We start from the raw sequence: 20906 nt of genomic DNA on the forward strand, positions 1-20906 counted from the left end.
ATTCATCAGTTTTGTCTTTGAAAACATGTCCAGAACAAGCCATGCAGGCCAGAGGGAGGCCCTTATACAACTATGGTTCAAAGAGCTTCATCGTCACGTGGATAGACATCGACTCTTCTTCAAAACTTTGTTTTGAAGAAAAGTCAAACAAGGTCATTTATGACAAAATTTTCCAAAAAAAATCACCAGTTGACTTTTCAGATGCAGTTATGATTTACATGGCCAAATGCTCTGTCATACAGTCCCTACAAAGAGGTGCCGAAAATTTCATCATTTGAGCCAAAATGTCAAAGGGAAAGTGAAAATTAGTGTGTTTAAAAGTCAATGAAAAAGTGTAAAACACAACATTAGAAAATGGGTTTTCAAAGAGGCAAAAATTAAACCCATCTCCTCCAAGGCTATAAATACATGTTTTGACCCAAAGCAAAGGCATTGTGCTGCTACAAGACTTGGAGAAGACATTTTCAAAGGCGTGAGTGCGAGATTGGAGCGTTGGAAGTGATTGAGAGCAGGTTCTAGAGCGCGCGACGCACATACCCAGGAGCGCGACGCACTCACCGGGCGCGGCGCACACGCAGCCAACCCGCCATTGAAAGATTGCATAGGCGCAGTGCATACAAAGTGCATGGCGCACTAGGAATTGCTCACGGCGCACATAGTCCAGCGGCCAAGAAACAGTGCCAAACCACTCCAAACTTTGGTGAAGGCTATCAAATTGAGAGGTAAGCCTTATGACATCACCTGTTCATCAAATTTTGTCAAGGATATGGTGTTTGTGAAGAGGTAGAATGTCACTCAAAATGCATAATGTCAACCATGAGAAAATCACCAAGAAAACGAGGGCTGGGGTTGTAAATTTGTGTTGATATTGCCAAGGTTTCACTCCACTCACCTATTCCCCTCACCTATCATTTTTTCCCCATTCTTCCTTGTCATTTTTCCTAAACCCCTACCCTAAATCACTACCAAACCCTCTCCCTATTCCTCCACTATTTGGCTAATGCAAAACCACCATAGGACTAGCTTATTGGGCAAGCAAAGCTGTGGAAGAGGGGTGCATGGTCAAAGGGTTAAAGAGTCAAACAATTAGGAAGAAATTTGGGTGTTTTCATAGCGTGCGGTGCACACACCAAGGAGCATGGCGCACTCATTGTGTGTGGCACACACAGGGCCCGTCCACTGTGTAAATACAACACTGGCGCGGCGCATACCCGGCGCGCGGTGCATTGGGCAGTGCGCACTGCGCACAGAGAAATAAAGCCCCGAAACTATCCAATCTGCCTAAATTTTTTTGGATGCTCACCAAATTTTAAAGGTAGGCCACCTACCTCCATTCTTGCATCAAAACTTGTAAGGGATAGCATGGTAGTAGGGGTATAAATCAAGTGCAAACATTTTTATAAAGCCAAAAAAAGAGAAACAAAGAAATCATGATCGTAGGGTTTATGCAACAGTGAAAAGGCTGCCAATATGTTTCAAACCCTGCCCCATCAACCCTATACCCAAACTACTCCCAAATCCCTGATAAATCTCTCCCTTTAAACTCCTATTCCTATTTCATCATTCCCCTCCTAATACTCCCTGTTTTATTGTCCCCTTGGTAGCAGATTTTCAGAGCAGCTACCAACTTCATTGGAATTCAAGGGCAACATAAAACTCAGGGTACAAACAATAGTAATGGCATCCGAAGTTTCATCAGAGTATGAGGAGGAGACCCATAGTGACACAGCTTCGGGAGAAAGGGCCCAAAGGAGACATCACAGGAGTGGTAGACATCTTAGAGACGAACCAAACACCCTCACCGAGTTTCAAGCATGCCCTCTTGCTATGTCTTGTTTCCAGCCCTTAGCATGATTCGAATTTTGTCAGAGGGTGGTAAATGTCAGAATTCATCATGAGTTGGCCCGACTTTTTGCACTTCACCTACATGGAGGATAGTCTATCTTGGCTGGGGTCACTTTTACATTGACACCCGAGACCATATCAGTGGCAACAGGCATACCAAACATTGGAGAGTAGCGGCATAAGAAAAAGAAGGTAGAGAGGCATCATTATGAGCCTTACATCAAAGACAACTGTTTGAGCCACCTCACGAGAGTTTTTCCATTCATATTTCTGAAAGATGAGTATGCCCCGCTCATGAAATTGATCATGAAGTACTTCAGTTGCGAGGGGAGGTTTTCTTGCCTTTATGCCTATCACATTAGGTTGCCCATGCACTTTACCAGGGTGCGGATGATGAACCCCCCATTTTTCGTCTGTGGGAACATAGAGAGGATGAGAAATTTCATGCAGCACAAGAGCCCTCGACAGCAGCTCAACAATGTGTATCACTTTGCCCTTATCTGGTTTCGTAGACCATCAGTTAGGAGTGCAGGGTATTTCTTGGGAGGACTTCATCTCCCGTGACTTCTTCAGTGCTCCACAGGTGGTTTCAGAGGTAGAGCATGAGATATGGGGCCCATCTCATCAGTATGAGTGACAAGAGACTGCCACTATGCCAGTATACATCACCTATCAGAAAGGCAGTAGACCCTTATTTGTAGCAACAAAGCGAGTGTTATCTCCACCCGGGGTGGAAGGGGCCTCGCTTCCGACATTAGCATCACAGGAGCAGGGTAAGGGTAAGGAGCTAGTGCAGGAGGAAGGGCCATTAGGTGAGCAAGAGACCGGGTTTGTTCTGCTCCAGGACGATGAGATAGATGCAAAACCAACCAATGAGGAGCTTGCAGAAATCATCCAGGAGCAGCAGTCAGTGATTGAATCCTTATCCCTTGACTTGGAGAGGGCCAAATGGAACATGAACTACCTGGAGCGGAGAAACAAATAGCTTGAGGACCAACAAACGATCATGGAGCTGCAGAACATCCGTGAGCATCGCCAAGCTGCTCAAATAAGAAGGGTTGCGCTCACATCTTTGGAGCAAGCAATCAATGAGGATCGGGAGGCCAACCTTGAGAGGGTAAACATGCATTTGGAGAGGCTACTAGACAAAGCCGACTAGGACCTTGCTCTGTTGAGACATATGGCTTTCCGTTACAGGGTGCGAAACATGAGTGCACAGGCCTGGATAAGGAACTTGAAAGAAAAATTGAGGAAAGCAACAAGAAGGGAAAAATGGGCAAAAGAGAAAGATCGGCTTCGAATCTTGGCTGAGGCTTCCTTGGCCCATAATAGCACCCCATAGAGATCCTCAAATTTGGGGAAATTTTGGTCACTTGATAATTTTTTGGGTAAAAATCAAGGATTTTCTCCCTGTGCGCCACGCCATTGGCGCGACGCTAAAATTCTAGGGCTCCAATTGAGAAATGGCTTGCAGATTTGATTCAGAATCAAAAATTAAAACTACTGGTGTCCGAGCAAGAGATTTGGGCAAGATTTGGGTCTCCTAAAGGTCAAAAAACACCCAAAAATGGCCTCTCTGCCACTTTTTTGACACACAGAAAGCAATCTTGGGAGAATGAAGATTTGGAGGGGCAAATGAGCACCAAATTTGAAAATTCTAGTTGGGTTAGGAAGTAGACAGGACAGGCTTTCTGGCAAGCCCACTTGGGCACATTTTGGACACCTTCAAGTGCCCCAAAACAGGTCCCCAAGTAGCGCGATGCACAGAAAAATTGCATGGCGCACAGAGGAAAAAATTGCCAATTTGCTTCTGTTTCATGAAATTTCGGTTCGCGACTTCTCCAAGTGGGCCCGCTCATCTACACTTCAGTTTTTTGGCACCAAAGGAGGCATTTAAAGAGTTTTTTCTCCAGATTGGCTTCTATCCAAGTGGCGAAGGAAGGCAAACAGTCACCCCAAGGCAAATGTCATGTTTGCAGCGCTGCACCTGTAGCTGATGGTTGGCTCTCCATCTCCATTTTGTGATGATTCAAATAACTCCCCAACCCTTGGGCGTTCTATCTCTTCATGGCACATTCTATATATTGTATGTAAGCTATTTGCAAAGGGTTGCTTGGCTTGTAACTTCTAGGAGACTGTGGGAAAGAAACTTTGTTTCTTCACTGTGTATTTTTGACAGAGAATTAATGAAAGGCAGCGGCTCTGTTTCATGAGATTCTTGTGGTTGTGAGTGTAGCAAATGTGTCTCTTATGTTTTCATATGTATTTCGTTATGTTTCATAATTCAATTCATGTTCATTTCTAGTGAAATTTTCTGAGTGAGATTAGGTAGAATTCAATTTTATTGCTCTGCCTATGGGAAAATTTCATGTTCAGTGTTATTATTCTGTTGAAAAGGATTCATGTCACTATGCCCTTTTCACTTTCTTCAGCAATCTATTCATGCCTCCGTACCTCAAACTAAATTGTTACATTTTCTGCCTACCTTGCCTCACGAAATAATCTGTGCCTTTGTATTAAATTCTCTATTCTTTGTTGAGCGCCGGTCCCATAACATCCCAGAAGCTTGGTCATTCATGAAAATTGTTTCCCTAATCCCTATTCACTTACTAGCCTAAGGTAAATATTTCATTGTAAGTAATCTCGGACCGTTTTCGATTATCTATTCACTGAGCGTGACTCGGAGAGAGCCCTCTCCTGCTCTGGTAGGGCTAGCTACCAGACCTAGCTTGGTTTGTGGTTACCCTAATTTTTTCCTTCCTTCAGCCTAGGGCAGATTTAGGTGCTAACATAGTGGCGATTCCATTGATGAGGAAGTTGAAATCAAATCCCCTTGTTTCATAATAATTCTGAGCTTCCGGATGATGAGCTTAGGATTGGAAAGGCTGAGTAAGTTGGTCGTGTCCTGTGATTTTTCTTAATAGCACGCTGGCTTCGAGATGATATACCAGAGCCAATCCAGACCCGGATCCTCATATTTACGAAAACCCCAATTTGATCCCAAGACTCCTTCGTCAAGAAAGCACCATAACTCCCGTGTTCAAATCCCATTCATGTCCTGACATTTTTGAGTATCTTGAAGAGCTTGAGTTTGACGAACGGTTTGAGATATCATTGTTTGAGTCTAAATTTGAAAGGTTTGTTGATTATACCGTCCCTAATCCGCAATTTCTTATAGACCTCGAAATAGAAAGAGCTAATAGATTAATTGATAATTACATTACAACACAGCCCCAAACTCCAATTGCAAGCCCCTTGCAAACTGTGCACACTCCTCCAACACCTCCAAGGCCAAATCCACCGAGAATGATGGCTGCCCATTTTGCACCCCTTGTTCTACCCCAAGTTCTAGATGATATGCCAACGGATTATCAAAGTAAAATCCCATTTTTTGATGGCACTCCTAACAACATTACTGCTCAGCAACATGTAGACAAAATGGCAGACTTCTATGAACTTCATGAGATCGATGCAGAGAACGTGGCAATGAGGCTCTTTGTACAGACATTTGCAGGTGATGTGAGGAAATGGTTCAGAGGTTTTCCGGTAGCAAGTATCACTACCTTGGCTGAACTACAAAGACAATTTTTGAACCAGTGGGAAGTGAAAAAGAATCCCCTTCAAATTCTGGCCGAATATGAACAAATCAAACGGAACGCTGGTGAGTCGGTCCAAGATTATTGTGTTAGATTTAATGTAGTCTATAACGAAATTCCAGATCATCTAAAGCCACCTGTGGGACTAGCAATGATGAAGTTTCCAGATGGTTTTGATGCTGACATGGCATACCAATTAAGAGAAAGAGAACCGGCCACAATGGAAGACATGCAGAAAATTGCGGTCAGCGTTGAGGCAAATCTGCTGTCCAAAAGAGCTAGAGCGAAAGCAGAGAAGAAAACCACGGTGAAAGAAGAGTCTTCTTCAATGGATCAACTTCTCAAAAGGGTGGAGCAGACACTTGAAAGGGTAAAACTTGACAAGCCAGAGCCACAAGTTAGGAATCCTAACTTTCGTGGTCAGCAGTAGCCACAATATAGAATACGACAGAGAGATCAACGAACTCAAGAGCAGACAGCACAACAGCCGTTACAAACACCTTTGCAGTAGAATTTTGTACATGGACCAGAGTCAGATGAGGACGGGAATGTAATAGGCGAATAAAACCATCTCTTTACTCTGGATGAGCTGCCTACTTACATTACCGAAGAGGAAGAATGTGCAGTGAATTTAGCTGCACGTCAAGACACTGATTTTATTCTAGCTAGCGACACCATGTTGGAAGAAGAATCAGAAGAATATCAAAGGGGGTATATGAATGCTCTGTCCGCACAACAACAACAATATTCTCTTAGAAATAGAGATGTGCCGGCCAAACCAATTCAGAAAAAGGAGGAGGGTGAAACAACAAAAAATGATTCATCAGCTACAAGAAGAAAGGGAAAGGAGGCGGTTGTTCCGAAGAGGAGCAAATCAAAATCAGCAGAACAATCATAACAACCAGCCACATCAAAAGAAAAGGAAAGGAAAGAGATACCAGTAAAATAGGTAGAAAAGACTCCCGCTTTTAGCTTAGAGAATGAGATTTCTAAGTTAAAGGTATCCATCCCCTTGACTGAAATAATGAAGAACAACAGTTATAGAGGACAAATTTCTAAGATGTTGAATTTGGACCCAATGTCTAACATGGTAAATGTAGAAGATGATCAGCCTGAAATGATTTTTGGACCAGCACCGAATGATGAGTCTCCTGATAGCGATGTGCCACCCTTCTATATCAGTTTACAATTGCATGATTTTGTGTTACACAATGCCATGTTCGATTCCGGAGCTTCTCACAATCTCATGCCTAAGGCTATCATGGATAAGCTTGGTCTGGACATCACCCGACAATATCATGATCTCTATTCATTCGATTCCAGTAGAGTAAGGTGTATAGGACTCATCAAAGACTTAGTTGTGAGTTTGGATCAGCTTCCTATGAAAAATGTTTTGATGGATGTGGTGGTAGCAGATATTCCTCCAAGGTTTGGCATGCTTCTTTCCAGGTCTTGGGTAGCGAAATTGAAAGGGACACTACAACTGGATTTCTCCTATGCAACAATCCTGGTGTTTGGACAAATGAGGAAGTTATATCTGGAACAAAAAATGAAATACATGATTACAAGCGAGGAGAAACCTATAAATCATCCTATTAACTATGTACATACAGATTTAGAGTCTTTTGTTTTGTTTTCAGATAGTTTAAATGAGATAGATAGTCATATGATAGAAGTAGATGACATTCCGGAAATAACAGAAAATTTCAGAGAAATTTTGAAAAAAGAAAGACAAGGAAACTAGGAAAATGTTGGGCAATCAACTGAAAGTAATGGAAAGCAAGCAGACAAGGCACGACAAACAGATTTCCAGCACTTACAAGAGGAGGAAGAAGGCTTGTGGACCATGGATTTCGATGGAGCAATGGGAAATGATGGCACTGGAATTGGAATTTGGGTACACAGTCCTTTCTCCACCCCAAACAAAGTGCCTAGCAGCGTGAGGGTTTTCTCTTACAAGTTGGCCTTTTAATGTTCAAACAATGAAGCTGAATATGAAGCTCTGATTGCTGGCCTGAAGATTCTTAGAAAGCTGAATGAAAAAAGGATTTCAGTATATGGTGACTCCAAGTTGGTAATAAAATAGATCAGAGGTGAGTATCAAGCAAAACATCCTAGGATGCGGGCCTATCATAATGCAGTTTTAGACATGTTGAAGTTATTTTCAGAATACACATTGACATGTGTGCCTCGTATACAAAATAGTATTGCTGATGCTCTTGCTAAGGCAACGAGCATCTTGAAGATCCCCATGAGCTCCAGCAATAAATATGAAATCCATGTCAAGCATCGTCCAACCATTCCAGACAATCAGCGATATTGGCAAGTGTTTCAAGATGATGAGGAGATTAAGGATTTTCTGCTAAACAAAGGAAAGTTCAAAGAAACCTCAATTGATGTAGAAAACGATGAGGGCAAACGGAATGGTACAGATGAAGTGCAGATCAATCAAATGGACGTATTGCAGCTAAAGAATAACATCATTCCTAAAGGCTTGATACCTCTAGAGGAACTTTTTGATCAGGATGATGTAGCCTGCAAGCCAACATTGCAACCAACGGAGAAGGGTGTAGAAGAAGTCAACATCGGTACAACTAACAATCCAAAGTTGGTGAAATTGTCCAAAGCATTACCGTCAAAGATCAAGGACAAATACATCAGTTTGATGGCTTCATTTGCAGATGTGTTGGCTTGCGATTATTTTGATTTAAAGACCTATGATACAAATATTATTCAGCACACAATACCCATCAAGCCCAACCAAAAACCATTTAGACAGAAGCTGAGAAGGATAAATCCAAAGTTGCTGCCATCTATCGAAAAGGAGTTAAATAGGTTGTATAAGTCAGGTATCATTGTGCCCATCAGATTTTTAGATTAGATATCTAACTTAGTGCCTGTACGCAAGAAGACCGGTGAGATCTGCCTATGCATTGATTTCAGAAATCTAAATAAGGTCTCATTGAAGGACAACTATCCATTGCCCAAGATGGACCATATACTTCAGTGAGTAGTGGGGGCATCTCGTATTTCACTGCTTGATGGTTATTCCGGATATAACCAAGTTTCAGTCCATGAAGATGATAGAGACAAGACAGCATTCACCACTCCATGGGGAGCCTTTCACTATGCCAAAATGCCCTTCGGTTTAAAGAATGCAGGTGCCACATTTCAGCGGGAAATGGAATTGGCTTTTGCAAATGAGAAGGATGTGTTTTTGGTGGTGTACTTGGATGATTTGACGGTATTTTCCAAATCTGATGAAGAGCACATGCATCACCTAAAAATTGTCTTTCAAAAGTGCAAGAAATATGGTCTATCGCTGAATCCTAAGAAGAGCCTGTTCGCCATGGAGGAAGGAAAATTACTTGGGCACATCATTTCAAAGAATGGCATTCATATATACCCAGCACATGTGCAAGCAATTTAGCAAATCGATCTGCCTAGGAACAAAAAAGAGATACAATCATTCAATGGTAAGATGAATTTTCTGCATCGCTTTGTGCCTAATCTTGCAGAACACTTAAGAGAAATGACCAACATGCTTAAGAAGGACAGCCAGGTGAAATGGACAGATGAGGCTATAAAATCTTTCAACTTGGTCAAATTGGCCCTTTCTTTAGCTCCAGTTCTATTTAGCCCGGACTACACTCAGGATTTAATATTGTTTTCATTTGCTTTTGAGCACACTATGGCAGCGGTATTATTACAGAAGAGAGATGATCATGAAAGACCCATTGCATTCTTCAGCAGGGCTATAAGAGACACAACTTTAAAGTACAACATCATTGAGAAGCAGGCCCTGGCATTGGTGAAGGCATTGAAGGATTTCAGGGTATATATCCTACATTCTCACATTCTGGCCTATGTTCCTAATACTATTGTAAAAGATGTTTTAGTGCAGACCGACCCAGAAGGGAGAAGAGGCAAATGGATTGCAGCCTTGCTGGAATATGATGTGGAAATAAAGCCTACAAAGCTGGTCAAAGGACAGGGGTTGGCGAAGCTAATGGCCGAATCAAACTTGCATGCCTTGGACATAAATATGATTGCTGCCATCTCTGATTAGAATGAGGAAGGAACGTCAATTCAGGTATCAAAAATGTTTGCTTTGTCCCCATGGTATTCAGATATAATATATGTGCTGAAAAATCTATCACCACCGCCCGGCATGACTAGAAACAAAGTGAGAACACTCAAATTGAAGGTTGCCAAGTTTTGTATTTTGAATTCTGCATTGTATTTGAAAGATCCCGGTGGAATTTTGTTAAATTTTTTGGTGGAAGAGGAGGCAAAGAAAGTCATGGAGGATTTCCACAGAGGATAGTGTGGAGGTCATCTTTTTTGGAAGTCAACAGCGAAATTTTTTTTGAGAGCAGGGTACTACTGGCCTACTTTGTTTGCTGATGTGCATAAGATGGTCAAACACTGTCATAAATGTTAGATTTTCGAAGGAAAACAAAAATTATAGCCTTTGCCACTTAAACCTATTGAAGTGAGCGCTCCCTTCCAGTAGTGGGGGTTGGATTTCATTGGGGAAATTCATCCTGCCTCTTCTGGACAACATCAATGGATCCTCACAGCGACAAACTATTTCACAAAATGGATTGAGGAAGCCCCTACCAGACAAGCCACAGACATGGTAATCATTTCATTTCTTGAAAATAACATCTTGTCTTGCTTTGGTTGTCCAAACAAATTAATCACTGATAATGCAGCAACTTTCAAATCGAAAAGGATGGTAGAATTTTGTCATAAATATCACATAATTTTGGGTCATTCAACTGCCTATCATCCGCAAGGCAATGAATTGGCGGAATCCTCGAATAAATCATTGGTCAACATCATCAAGAAGCTGCTGGAAATAAATAAGAAGAGTTGGAATAAGAGGTTGGTCCATGCGCTTTGGGCAGATCGGATCAGTCAGAAAAAGTCCATTGGTATGTCACCGTTTTAGCTTGTTTATGGAGTTGACACAGTATTCCTCACCTCTCTTGCTGCCCTCGTGGTTAGACTTCTTCAGGAGGCCGGCAGTGAAGAAGATCCCATGTAGAGAAGGCTGAATCAAATGATCCACTTGCAGCAAACAAGAGAAGAAGTTTTCAAGAACACATCCAAGTTGCAGGAAAAGATAAAGAAAATATATGATAGAAAGGCAAAAGCAGATAAATTTCATTTGGATGATGTGGTGCTGAAGTGGGATGCAAGGAATGAAGAGAAAAGCAAGCACGAAAAGTTCGAAAATCTTTGGAAAGGTCCTTTCAAAATTGTAGCATATAGGGGTTAGAATTCCTTTCTTCTGAAGGAAATGAACGGGTAAGATTGTCCTGGAGGGCCGATCAATGGTGGGCTGCTCAAGCGGTATCACTGCTGATCTATTAACGCTGCTTCCACTGTCATTGTAAATACCATTTTTATTTCAGTTTGGTTTCAGTCTGTAAACTTATTTTTTGAATTATTACAATGTCAAGTAGAGCCAATTTCTTGGTCATTTTAGTTTTATAAATAAGTCAGAGTTTTGTGCTGTTTATCAAAATGATGACTCCATAGCCCAATGGATGAAAGGAACTATCTAGCTCCTCCAGAGATCTACTGTTCTTGGCACCTCCAAGGAGCTACCATCCCCCATTGGAGCCAATGTTAGAGTCGGTCTGGTCAACCCTCCGTCAGAGATCAAAACTCTTTGTGCATTTCAATTTTAGGTATCCCACTCCATTCACTCAGCTACATTTCGCTAGGGGCATGCCAGGATCTGACGGAGAAAGTTATGCTAATCATTTTTTCTCATGTCTGGCTCCTTTTGGCTCAGGTCTTTGTCCATAATCACCGAAGTTCATGACAATCAAGGTCTGGTCCTTTACAGGACAAAGTCATTTTTATGTTTGGGTCTAGGAATTCATCAATTTGGTCTTTGAAAACATGTCCAGAACAAGCCATGCAGGCCAGAGGGAGGCCCTTATACAACTATGGTTCAGAGAGCTTCATCATCACGTGGATAGACATCGACTCTTCTTCAAAACTCTGTTTTGAAGAAAAGTCAAACAAGGTCATTTATGATAAAATTTTCCAAAAAAAATCACCAGTTGACTTTCAGATGCAGTTATGATTTACATGGCCAAATGCTCTATCATACAGTCCCTGCAAAGAGGTGCCGAAAATTTCATCATTTGAGCCAAAATGTCAAAGGGAAAGTGAAAATCAGCGTGTTTAAAAGTCAATGAAAAAGTGCAAAACACAACATTAGAAAAATGGGTTTTCAAAGAGGCAAAAATTAAACCCATCTCCTCCAAGGCTATAAATACATGTTTTGACCCAAAACAAAGGCATTGTGCTGCTACAAGACTTGGAGAAGACATTTGCAAAGGCGTGAGTGTGAGATTGGAGCGTTGGAAGTGATTGAGAGTAGGTTCTAGAGCGCGCGGTGCACATACCTAGGAGCGCCGCGTACTCACTGGGCGCGGTGCACATGCAGCCAGCCCGCCATTGAAAGATTGCACAGGCATGGTGCACTGGGAATTGCATGCGGCGCACACAGTCCAACGGCCAAGAAACAGTGCCAAACCACTTCAAACTTTGGTGAAGGCTATCAAATTGAGAGGTAAGCCTTATGACATCACCTGCTCATCAAATTTTGTCAAGGATATGGTGTTTGTGAAGAGGTCGAATGTCACCCAAAATGCATAATGTCAACCATGAGAAAATCACCAAGAAAACGAGGGCTGGGGTTGTAAATTTGTGTTGATATTGCCAAGGTTTCACTCCACTCACCTATTCCCCTCACCTATCATTTTTTCCCCATCCTTCCTTGTCATTTTTCCTAAACCCCTACCCTAAGTCACTACCAAACCCTCTCCCTATTCCTCCACTATTTGGCTAATGCAAAATCACCATAGGACCAGCTTATTGGGCAAGCAAAGCTATGAAAGAGGGGTGCATGGTCAAAGGGTTAAAGAGTCAAACAATTAGGAAGAAATTTGGGTGTTTTCATAGCGCGTGGTGCACACACCAAGGAGCGCGGTGCACTCATTGTGCACGGCGCACACAGGGCCCGTCCACTGTGTAAATACAACACTGGCCCGACGCATACCCGGCGCGCGACGCATTGGGCAGTGCTCGCAACACACAGAGAAATAAAGCCCCGAAACTATCCAATCTGCATAAAAGTTTTGGATGCTCACCAAATTTGAAAGGTAGGCCACCTACCTCCATTCTTGCATCAAAACTTGAAAGGGATAGCATGGTGGTAGGGGTATAAATCAAGTGCAAACATTTTTATAAAGCCAACAAAAGAGAAACAAAGAAATCATGATCCTAGGGTTTATGCTACAGTGACAAGGCTGCCAATATGTTTCAAACCCTACCCCATCAACCCTATACCCAAACTACTCCCAAATCCCTGATAAATCTCTCCCTTTAAACCCCTATTCCTATTTCATCATTCCCCTCCTAATACTCCCTGTTTTATTGTCCCCTTGGTGGAAAATTTTCAGAGCAGCTACCAGCTTCATTGGAATTCAAGGGCAACATAAAACTCAGGGTACAAACAACAGTAATGGCATCCGAAGTTTCATCAGAGTATGAGGAGGAGACCCACAGTGACATAGCTTCGGGAGAAAGGGCCCAAAGGAGACATCACCGGAGTGGTAGACATCTTAGAGACGAACCAAACACCCTCACCGAGTTGCAAGCATGCCCTCTTGCTATGTCTTGTTTCCAACACTTAGCATGTTTCGAATTTTGTCAGAGGGTGGCAAATGTCAGAGTTCATCACGAGTTGGTCTGACTTTTTGCACTTCACCTACAAGGAGGACAGTCTATCTTGGTTGGGGTCACTTTCACATTGACACTCGAGACCATATCAGTGGCAACAAGCATACCAAACATTGGAGAGTAGTGGCATAAGAAAAAGAAGGTAGAGAGGCATCATTGTGAGCCTTACATCAAAGACAGCTATTTGAGCCACCTCATGAGAGTTTTTCCATTCAAATTTCTGAAAGATGAGTATGCCCCGCTCATGAAATTGATCATGAAGTACTTCAGTTGCGAGGGGAGGTTTTCTCGCCTTTATGCCTATCACATCAGGTTGCTCATGCACTTTACCAGGGTGCGGATGATGAAGCCCCCATTTTTAATCTGCGGGAACATAGAGAGGATGAGAAATTTCATGCAGCACAAGAGCCCTCGACAGCAGCTCAACAATGTGTATCACTTTGCCCTTATCTGGTTTCGTAGACCATCAGTTAGGAGTGCAGGGTATTTCTTGGGAGGACTTCATCTCCCGTGACTTCTTCAGTGCTCCACAGGTGGTTTCAGAGGTAGAGCATGAGATATGGGGCCCATCTCATCAGTATGAGCGACAAGAGACTGCCACTATGCCAGTATACATCACCTATCAGAAAGGCAGTAGACCCTTATTTGTAGCAACAAAGCGAGTGTTATCTCCACCCGGGGTGGAAGGGGCCTCGCTTCCGACATTAGCATCACAGGAGCAGGGTAAGGGTAAGGAGCTAGTGCAGGAGGAAGGGCCATTAGGTGAGCAAGAGACCGGGTTTGTTCTGCTCCAGGACGATGAGATAGATGCAGAACCAACCAATGAGGAGCTTGCAGAAATCATCCAGGAGAAGCAGTCAGTGATTGACTCCTTCTCCCTTAACTTGGAGAGGGCCAAATGGAACATGAACTACCTGGAGTGGAGAAAAAAATAGCTTGAGGACCAACAGACGATCATGGAGCTGCAGAGCATCCGTGAGCATCGCCAAGCTTCTCAAATAAGAAGGGTTGCGCTCACATCTTTGGAGCAAGTAATCAATGAGGATCGGGAGGCCAACCTTGAGAGGGTCAACATGCATTTGGAGAGGCTGCTGGACAAAGCTGACTAGGACCTTGCTCTATTGAGACATATGGCTTTCCGTTATAGGGTGCGAAACATGAGTACACAGGCCCGGATAAGGAACTTGAAAGCAAAATTGAGGAAAGCAACAAGAAGGGAAAAATGGGAAAAAGAGCAAGATCGGCTTTGAATCTTGGCTGAGGCTTCCTTGGCCCATCATATCACCCCATAGGGATCCTCCAGTCCAAATTTCAAAAAATTTGGGGAAATTTTGGTCCCTTGATAATTTTTTGGGTAAAAAGTAGGGATTTTCTCCCTGTGCGCCGCGCCACTAGTGCGAAGCTAAAACTCTAGGGCTCCAATTGAGAAATGGCTTGTAGATTTGGATTCAACATTGAAAACTACGACTATTGGTGTCCGGGCAAGAGATTTGGGCAAGATATGTGTCTCCTAAAGGTCAAAAAACACCCAAAAATGGTCTCTCTGCCACTTTTTTGACACACAGAAAGCAGTATTGGGAGAATGAAGATTTGCAGGGGAAAATGAGCACCAAATATGAAAATTCTAGTTGGATTAGGAAGTAGACAGGACAAGCTTTCTAGCAAGCCCACTTGGGTACATTTTGGACACCTGCAAGTGCCCCAAAATAGGTCCCAAAGCAGCGCGACGCACAGAGGAAAAAATTGCCAATTTGCTTCCGTTTCACGAAATTTCGGTTCGCGAATTCTCCAAGTGGGCCCGCTCATCTACACTTCAGTTTTTTGGCACCAAAGGCGGCATTTAAAGAATTTTTTCTCCAGATTGGCTTCTATCCAAGTGGCGAAGGAAGGCAAATGGTCACCCCAAGCCAAATGTCATGTTTGTAGCGTTGCACCTGTAGCTAATGGTCGGCTTTTGTTAGGGTCCCACCCTAACCCCCTTATTTATGTCATGGGATCACGTCACAGTCAAGAGTCAATAAAGCCCATATTAATATTTGTAAGTGGTTAACCTGCAATTAATGACGGGACCACAGTTAGTTGCAAATGGGCTGTAGTATTAGATAGATGGTATTAATAAAACCCACAGTATTGGCATGTGGTATTGCATGTATGAGTCATATATAAAGGATAGAGACTCCCTGCGAGGAGCATTGTGTCTTATTTTGTAGTCGAGCTCTGCTCTATTGGAGGTTGCCCCCTCGAAGAGGCAAGTGAACATTACTCTCTGAATAATAAAATCATTGCTATTCTGTGTTCTGGGTATCTTTTCTTCGCATATTCTGTATTTGGGTATCATTTTGCAGGTTAAGAGCATAACAAGTGGTATCAGAGCACTTTCTAGGGCCGGTGGGATCTCCAATTCTTAGAAAACTTTTTTTTTCGGCTAGAGACGTGTTCCGGCGTCTTTAAACCACGGGATTTGTCGTTGAGCGCATAAACCTGCGGATTTGGGGAGGCATGCACGCAGGAAATACAAGAGGTGGTCGCGTCTATTGGACTCCCTTGTAACCCCTGTGGGTACCCCTTCGAGTAGTAGCGCATTAGACAGAACTGCGCACGGACTGTCTTCCACGTACCCTCTGGGTATATCGAAAGCCCCCTAGGCTCCCTTGCAACCTCGCCATAGATAAACTGTCGGCCGTCTCGTGGCTACAGTACACCGAGAACAACACTCAGAGAGATTACTCGCCCGTACGATAGGGAAGTCGGGTTGTACGGCTAAGGGTACGGTCGATCCTCCTTAGTTAGAGCCCTGAAACATTGGGCCGAGTACTACTGCCAGACCCTTATGTATATTGCGATCTGTAGCACCTGACACTCCTCACGACCATAGTTTCCTTTTCTATCGGCAGATCACACATCATCTATTCTCGATCCACGTGCGCAAAGAGGTGCAGCAGCAGCAGACATCAGTCCTGCAGATACATCAGATCCGCCGCAGCAGTTGTTCCGCCATTCAGATCTCTCAGACCCACCAGATCGAAGTTGTTGTGAAGGGTTCCTATACCGGGGTATACTTTTCGCAGGACTTTTGGTAGCATTGACATTTTGAGGATTTGGCGACTGCAGTATTGATCAAGAAGGAGTAAAACTCCGTTAGGAGTTTTCAAAAAAAAAAAAAAGTCTGAGATCTTCCAGGGCGCTTATTGGTGATCTAGCCCATCAGAATCAAGACGACGAGCTGAGCAAGGTGGTACCATTCAATTTATTAGTAAAAATTTTTAGGCGGTCCCAATTTTTCATCAGGTTGGTGTATGGTAGAAACTAGAGCTCAAGCGATGGCCAATGAAAGGATGGACAAACTTGAAGAAACTGTGAACTCCATCCAAACTGAGATTCGCAGACTAAGTCTCCAGATACAGCAATTCCTCCCGAAGGGCAAGGAGCAAGCCCACGAGGAGGCGTATAATGGCCATGAATACAATGAGGGTGAGTCTAGCCACTCTCCTCACGTTTGGCACACCCATCCACCACCCAGTCAGCGACCTCCCAAGTTGGATGTGCATAAATTTGACGGTTCTCACCCATCCGCATGGCTAGCACAAATGGAGTAGTATTTCAAATTGAATCATATCCCAGATGATGCGAATAAGCTGATGTTGGGGAGCATGTACTTGGACAATGAACGGTGGCAATGGTGGGAATGGAATCAAGGTTGCAATGGACCTTTTAGGACTTGGACCCAATTTACCAAAGCTCTTCGAGATCGCTTTGAACAGGAAGACTCTTTTTTGGGTCGTCTCACTAAGCTCTGACAGACTGGTACAGTGGATGAATATATTACCACTTTTGAAGCCTTAGCCTTCCGCACTAGGGGTCTCACAGATGAGTTCTACTCGGAATGTTTTATCAGTGGTCTTAAAGAAGCCATCAAAGCTCAAGTTCTACTTCACCACCCTCCCACGTGGACGGAGGTTTGCCAGGTAGCTCGTAAGGTGGAACGTGCATTAGCAGCCCAATACAGTCGCCCAAATTTCCCCGCTAAAGGTCTTCCCCCACAGGCTCACAACACGACTCAAACACTTAAGGTCCAAAAGGTGTCACCTACGGAAATGGCCGAAAGAAGGAAGCAAGGACTATGTTACTACTGTGATGAAAAATACTCCCCAGGTCATAAATGCAAGGAGCCCAAATTTTTTCAAATAGATGCCACTGACTACAGCTCAACAGAGGAAGATCCACCACTTGAGGAACATGAGGCGCTAGAAGAAGACAACCCAAAGGAGAATGTCTCTGACGAACTAGTTATTTCGCTGCATGCGTTGGTAGGGATTTCTTCCCCTCAAACTCTCAAAATCCGAGGTTTTCTTAAACATCGCCCAGTAGTAGTCTTGATTGATAGTGGAAGTACCCATAATTTCATCCATCAAAAAATCACAGAAGCAGCGCATTGTTTTGTACGAGTAGTGTCTAACTTCCAAGTCCAAATTGCGGATGGGGGCACAATGAAATGTGAAGGCCACTGTGAAAATGTCAAACTTCAAATGGGGGATTATCAATTGAAAACCCACATGTTTGCCATACACATGGGGGGTTGTGACATTGTCCTCAGCACTGAATGGATCCGCACTCTTGGGCCAATCACATTGGATTTCCAGGAGTTATATATGAGTTTTAAGCAGAACAACTCCACACATACCCTCCGTGGACTCCAGGCGGGAGCCCCCTCTATCATCAGCTCGCATAGGATGGAAAAATTGTTAAAAAAGGGCCATCATGGAGTAGTAGCTCAATTTAATGCCATCCAGGTAGTCGAAACCATGTCTCTGCCAATTCATCATGAGATGCAACAAATTTTAAATAACCATTGGACGGTCTTTGACAAGCCTCATGAGCTTCCACCCTCGCGAGGGGAACATGATCATAGCATCACCTTGGTTTCAGGGGCCCAACCCCCAAATGTGCGGCCATATAGATATCCGTTCACCCAAAAAAATGAAATAGAAAAACTCATCAAGGAACTGTTGGAAGCAGGTGTCATTCGTCCCAGCATTAGTCCTTATTCATCCCTAGTGGTCATGGTGCTCAAGAAAGATGGGGAGTGGCGGATGTGTCCCGAATTCAGGGCCCTCAATAAGTTGACAGTCAAAGATAAATTTCCCATCCCGGTGGTTGACGATTTGCTGGACGAACTCAATGGGGCTCAATTCTTCACTAAGTTGGATCTTCGCTCAGGCTACCACCAAATTTGCATGAAGGAAGTCGACATTCCCAAGACAGCTTTTAGAACTCATGAAGGCCATTATGAGTTCCTGGTCATGCCATTTGGTCTTTGTAATGCCCCCTCTACTTTTCAGAGCCTTATGAATCACATTCTCAAACCATATCTCAGAAAATTTGTCCTTGTCTTCTTCGATGACATCCTCATCTATAGTGGCACTTGTGCTGCACATCTTCAGCATGTAGATCTACTCTTGCAAATGCTCCGCAAGCATAAATTATTTGTCAAGATGTCCAAGTGTTCGTTTGGCATGGAAGAAGTTGAGTATTTGGGCCACATTGTGGGGCGTGAAGGTGTCAAGGTGGACCCCAAAAAGATCCAGGCAATGCAAGAATGTCCTCAACCTAAGACCTTGAAGAGCTTGAGAGGATTTTTGGGTCTCACAGGCTATTATCGTAAATTTGTCCACAACTATGGCCACATAGCAAAGCCCCTCACTCAACTCCTAAAGAAAAATTCCTTCTTCTAGAACGAGGAAGCACAACAGGCATTTATCGCTCTCAAAAATGCCATGTGTTCCACTCCAGTCTTAGCACTACCTGACTTCACCAAATCCTTTGTCATTGAATGTGATGCTTCGGGTACAGGTATTGGGGCGGTCTTAATGCAGGAAGGGCGACCGTTGGCCTTCACAAGCCAACAACTCAGTGGGAGGAATCTGGGCCAATCTACCTACGAGAAGGAAATGATGGCCATCTTACATGCAGTCGAGACATGGCGACCTTACTTATTGGGGCGACGTTTCCAAATCCGCACAGATCATCACAGTCTTAAATATTTTTTGGAGCAACGCCTATCCTCCCCACAACAAAATAAATGGTTAGCCAAAATGCTGGGATATGATTATGAGATCATTTACAAGAAAGGGAAAGATAATAGTGTAGCAGATGCATTATCTCGCCAATTTGAGGAGGAAAGTACTCTACTCGCAATTTCCCTCCCCATTCCAGACTGGATTGAAGAGGCTCACAAGGAATGGTTTTCACACCCCGGGCTCTCCCAACTCATTTCTCAATTGCAGGTAGATCCTAATTCCACCAAGGGCTATTTGTGGCAGAATGATATTCTTCGCTACAAGGACAGAGTCGTAATCTCACCAACATCCACCCTCAAAAGTCGCATTTTGGCAGAATTGCACTCATCTCCCATTGTAGGACATTCGGGCTTTCAGAAGACGTATGCTCGCACCAGAAGATCATTTTTTTGGACAGGCATGAAAAAGGACATCCTTACCTTCGTAGCAGAATGTGATGTCTGTCAACACCACAAAGGGGAAACCGTCAACACACCATGCACATTACAACCATTGCCCATTCCGACATCAATTTGGACGGAGGTTTCTATGGATTTCATTACAGGTCTTCCAAACTCAGGGAACAAGTCAGTCATCATGGTGGTTGTGGACCGACTGTCAAAGTATGCTCATTTCTGCACCCTACCCCACCCGTTTACACCAACTTTGGTTGCTCAATCTTTCATGGATCAGATCTTCAAATTGCATGGCATGCCCACTTCTATTGTGTCCGACCGCGACCTGATCTTCACCAGTAATTTTTGGCAGGAACTCTTCAGAATACAAGGCACTCAACTCAAACTCAGTACTTCATATCATCCGCAAACAGATGGTCAAACCGAAGCCATCAACAAATGTCTAGAAACCTACCTTAGGTGTTTCACTTCAGAAAAGCAACACCTTTGGGTACAGTGGTTACCTCTGGCTGAATGGTGGTATAACACCAACTATCATGCCACCACCAAAATGACTCCCTATGAAGCAGTATATGGTCAACTTCCGCCTTCCCCTACTTCTTATTTCAAGGGGTGCTCCAAAGTACAAGCAGTGGATCAACTCCTACAACACCGCGCAACCATGCTCGCCCATCTTAGAGAGAATCTTCATCAAGCTCAGAACCGCATGAAGCAACAGGTCGACCAGCATCGCTCAGAGCGCCAATTTCAAGAAGGGGATCAGGTCTTTTTGAGGCTGCAGCCATATAAGCAAACATCACTCAAAGACAAGGGTTGTCAAAAGCTCTCTCCAAAATTCTACGGACCTTACCAAGTACTTCAGCGCATTGGAGAAGTGGCTTACAAGTTGGCTTTGCCACCTACGGCAAAAATCCATCCAGTTTTCCATGTATCGTGCCTTAAGAAAGTGATTGGGAACAATTGCCGAGTTCAAACCAGTCTACCCAAATTGGACGAAGAAGGGTCTATCTGGCTTCAACCCGAATAGGTTCTAGACACACGAGACAAGCACCTGCGCGGCCGCATGATTAAGGAAGTCCTCGTCAAATGGAAAGACACCTCTCCGGAAGATGCAACTTGGAAACCAGCCACTATTCTTCAGCAGTTTCCGCAGCTTCAGCCTTGAGGACAAGGCTAGTCTTAAGGGGGAGGGCATGTTAGGGTCCCACCCTAACCCCCTTATT

The sequence above is a fragment of the Pinus tabuliformis genome, chromosome 5_2 (genome assembly GCF_031772625.1).
Source record: "Pinus tabuliformis cultivar Carrire ecotype Pingquan chromosome 5_2, CPIR1, whole genome shotgun sequence".
In the NCBI taxonomy this organism is placed as follows: Eukaryota; Viridiplantae; Streptophyta; class Pinopsida; order Pinales; family Pinaceae; genus Pinus; species Pinus tabuliformis.